The following is a 4,630-nucleotide window of genomic DNA, read 5'->3' as shown; positions in this document are numbered from 1 at the left end:
GTGCTCTCTTGTCAGGACACTGTTGTTCAAAGGAGCTAGCCAACAACACAGCTAACACAATCGCTTTGAACAGTGAAGCTGTAAAGATTGCAAACTAGCTGAACTTTGTTTCGTTTGACCTTTTTTCAATTGACATTTCTTTGTATATATCCAGAAAAATGATGCCAACTTATTCATGAATTCGACTGACTGAGAAACGCTGCCTGCTTCTCTGTCTCGTCCCGACTCCTGATCCCTACATATTCATTAATATGGGACAGCTGGAGATTGAATTTGAATATTGAAACAATGTTGCAAATGTCGGAGAGTACAGATAGCAAGGTTTACACAAATCTCTGCTATTGAAAACAAAATGTTATTCTAGAAGAAATGTGAGATAATGTCTAGATGTTTATTAGAGTGGAGATCAAATTTATAATTTTCCTTGCTGGCTTGATGAGACAGTGGATTGTGTAGTCAGATGGAACAGAGTAAATAGGCATTTTAATGTCATAGATTTTGCAGTTGGTAACTTGTGAATAGACACCGGCTGGAATGCGCTTTTAACCAATCAGCATTCAGGATTAGACCCACCCACCCGTATAAATTCTAGAAAGAGCTTCAGAATCAGAGAGGTCTCTATTCTGGAATTGGCCATAGTTCCAGAGTGAGTGTTGACAAAATAAGAGCGAGCTCCAGTCCAGAGAGAGGGATCAGTCCATAGGAGTTACAATAGCTTTGGTTCCCCCAATATGTCATGATTCAGTTCCATCTCTCCAGGTAGGGGTTACAGTATCTTTGGTCCTCCGAATATGTCTGACTTCAGTTCCTACAGTATAACCCAAAGCCTTGGTCCAAGGGATAAAGGGGTCTCTGTAAAGGGGTCTACCCAGCATAAAAAGGGTACCCTTATGGGGACAAACCGAAAAACCCTGTAGGGTTCTACTTAGAACCTTTTCTTCTAAGTCTTCTATAGGGCTGAACCTGCAGAGCTGATGAATGCACTGTAGAATGTTCTGATTGAATTTCCAGAGCTTTTATTCATTGCATGTTACAAGGTTTTACCATGTCAAATATGAGCCACTATCGGGTGCCACCGTTCAGTGTTATCCACCTCCATTTATTTGTGCATCGTTCCATTCAATTCCGTTTACCTTTCGCTCCTCTGTCACACTCCTGAGAGTTGCTAGCATTAGTGGATCATATTAGGCTATCATTTGTTCAATAACGTAGGACATGTAGCCTATTTGAATCATTATGGAACCGTTTAAACCTGGAGCTTGGCGCACAATTCACGAAGACAGGACCGCTGTCGTACAGTTCCATGATTAAAAATAATTACGGTATATATATTTGTAGGATTATTGTTCAACCCCTATTGTACACTTTATTTTTTATTTTTCCAATATTTCATGGATAGAACTTGAAAATGAAATCTTTCAGGATGAATCCAACCACTGTATTTTTTTTTCAGCAAAAATATTTTGTGCCCTACAAACCATTTAATTTTTATATGATTCATACATACTGCATATCGTAAGGCCATTCTTTGAGTGCTTAGATATACCCTAACACCGTGGTTTACAGGCCACATCAGGCCTGGAAGACACATTATGCTGGCTTGCAAAGTGATGTGTAATTCTAATGGAATCGAGCCAGAGTTGGGATATTCAACAAGTGGAATTGTTGTTCACTTGCAAACTGCATTCAGAATTACTGCTAGAGAAGGGGAGATTAAATACTGAGGGTTCAATCATCTAAACTGGAACAACCATCTCAGTAACGGGTGCAATGAATCCAACAGATTGGATTAGTTTAGATAACGGTGTGTTGTTTATCTCTGTTTATCACAACATTTATTAATCAGTCAATGTACATGCAAAAACACAGACAAATCTCCCTTCATGCTAGAACATATTATATATGGTTATATCTAGAACCCTTCTTGCCTTCCAAAAAATCATCAAAGAACCCGTTCTTCCCCCCAAAAAATTTGAGGATGTCAAAGGTTCTAGGTAGAATCATTTGCCTTATAAAGAACCCTTGTCTTCCAGAAAGGGTTCTTCTGATCAAAATGGTTCTTGGTAGAACCCTGTCCCTCTGCACAGAACCCTTTTGGAATCCTTTTCTCTAAGAGTGGATAGCTTGGGTCGCCAAATTCCATACACGCAAATTATGAGGGCACACAATTACAATTCTGAGTGACGGCACAGCTGCTGTATTTATGTCCTATGTCACTGGGCAATACATGTCACGTTGATGTGATTTTCAGTTTGTTTCCATACGGCTGGTTTCACATTCATCTCCAGGGATCACAAGGAAAAATCATCCAAAACAATTTATATTTGCATTTATTATCCCCTTCTCCAAACAGATTACTCATTGACCTAGCTCTTATCAATAGATCTTCTTAAGTTGTAAAATACAGTGCATGGAGAAGGGTGTTATTTCTATTTGAAAAAATGCAATGGATGCTTTTTTTCACTTGGAAGTGGTAGGCTCGCTACACCTTATTCATGGTTTCCTGACGAGTAAAATGTGGTGGGATTATTAGGGAATCAAGTCAAGGTCAGAATAGGATGGTATATCTGTAGACACACCTTCATTTAGTCGAGCTCCAGGTCAAATGAATGGTTGGCGAATAGCATGCTATTCTCATGCCTAAATTCAAGGTCAGAATATGCGTAGAAAGAAAAGCGGGTAAAAAGGGAACAGTGTTCCATTTACCAGCGTTTAACTCAGGCCGGAATCTGGGCCATTGGGCAGAAAAGGTGCTCAGAGGTGGCCCTAAGCCGATACTATTCTTCTTTTTGGTTGTGATTAAATTGAGTTTAGGGTGGCGGGCTGGGCAGACCGTGTGACAGAATAGAAGTCGTTTTTGGGATACCTCACTGCACTATGAACAATACCTCGACAGCAATAAACAACACAATCATGTTTTTTGTCAACCGAAGAATACTATTCCTATTATTCCTTCCTATTATGATTCTGTAAAAGAAGGTGACAAGCCCCAAAATTTGCTTTGCATTTCAGACACATTTTCTGTTGTCCAAATGATGGTCTTAGCTCCATTGGTAAAGGTGGAACCATCATGGATTTATAGCTATGACTGACATGAAATAGAGCCGATATTATTATTTTACAACCCCACTCTCCCCGTTGGTCCCCTTCCCCGTTCTCCCTGTACATAAATCATCTCTGCCCATAGCAGGTTAATGCAGACTCAGCCATGGATATTGTTCCACTTTATATTCCGTCACCGCCATGGGGTCATGGGTTCATATTCGGTAGGGTTAAGAACCGAAGGGAACAACAATGGATTATTTTTTATCAGCAGTGATCATATACAGCTGTCAACACAGAGTCAACACTGAAAGATTAGGTGTTAGAGAGTTGAGTAGTGAAATCCTGCTCTCACCTCTATCTGTAGTTCAATAGAACTATGAGGATTGGCCTCAAGTAATTTCCAGGTGAGTGAAGCATCTTCTTGAGTCAATAATATCCTCCTGGTGTCTATTGCTACAGTATGAATCGTTTTTTTGTTTTTATATAATCCACTAGCAGCCAAGCATCGTTACCATGGTGATGGTTTTTAATCCATGGATTAAGTTGAGTCTCTGATTGGAAGAAACACTTTGAATGCTTTTACCCAACATATCTCAGTAACCAATCAGCGATTGTTTCTCGACAGTAAAGACATTCAGAAAAGGTTGAGTAACTAAATTAAATACAGAGCTGAAACTGGGTCCCAGTTGGCATTAAAGTTGTCCAATAATGACCTAAAGGAGCCTAACGTTACTTCTTAAAGTCCAAGGACATTCCTTAGATGTCCTGTTGAGAGGCGAATTGCCTCTGCAAGCCAAAACAGCCAAATACTCCATCTAAACGTGAATCGATTCTCAATTGCGATACCTTCTAGAAACATAAAGCCCTCTACTTTCATATCATATCACAATATCACAATTCAAAATATACTGTATACTGTTTTAACCGGATTTAACACACAGGTGTTCAGAGACGCATATAGCTAATTAGCACAGGTAGTTGACTCTGTCTATGACAAACTTGCAAATGGCTACTAATGACCAACAGCCAAAATGACAGAGCTTGAAGAATTTTTAAAAAGAATAATGTGCAAATAATGTACAATCCGGATGTGCAAAGCTCTTAGAGACTTATCTAGAAAGACTCATCGCTGTAGTCACTGCCACATGTAATTTTAACATGTGTTGACTCAGGGATGTAAATACGTATGTAAATGAGATATTTCTGTATTTCATTCTTAATACATTTGCTAACATTTTCCCCAATTTGTTTTTCACTTTGTCATTATTGGGTATTGTGTGTAAATGGGTGAGAAAATATATTTAATCCATTTTGAATTCAGGCTGTAACAAACAAAAGGTGGAATTAAGTCAAGGGGTATGAATACTCTCTGAAGGCACTCTACATATTGCAGCTTTAATTATAACATAGTCCTAATCAAAGTATGTTGTAAACAAAATAATAAAAAGGGCTGTCTGGTAGCCTCAATAATATACAAAGATTTGTAGTTGAACAAGTCATTTCATGTATAGTATTTTTTTTACTTGTCTTGAGACTTGACTTGACTTCAAACAATCTTGTGACTTGACTCAACTTGCACAACTTG

Source organism: Oncorhynchus keta, chromosome 6 (genome assembly GCF_023373465.1).
Source record: "Oncorhynchus keta strain PuntledgeMale-10-30-2019 chromosome 6, Oket_V2, whole genome shotgun sequence".
NCBI lineage: Eukaryota > Metazoa > Chordata > Actinopteri > Salmoniformes > Salmonidae > Oncorhynchus > Oncorhynchus keta.
Note: the sequence above shows the minus strand (reverse complement) of the source record.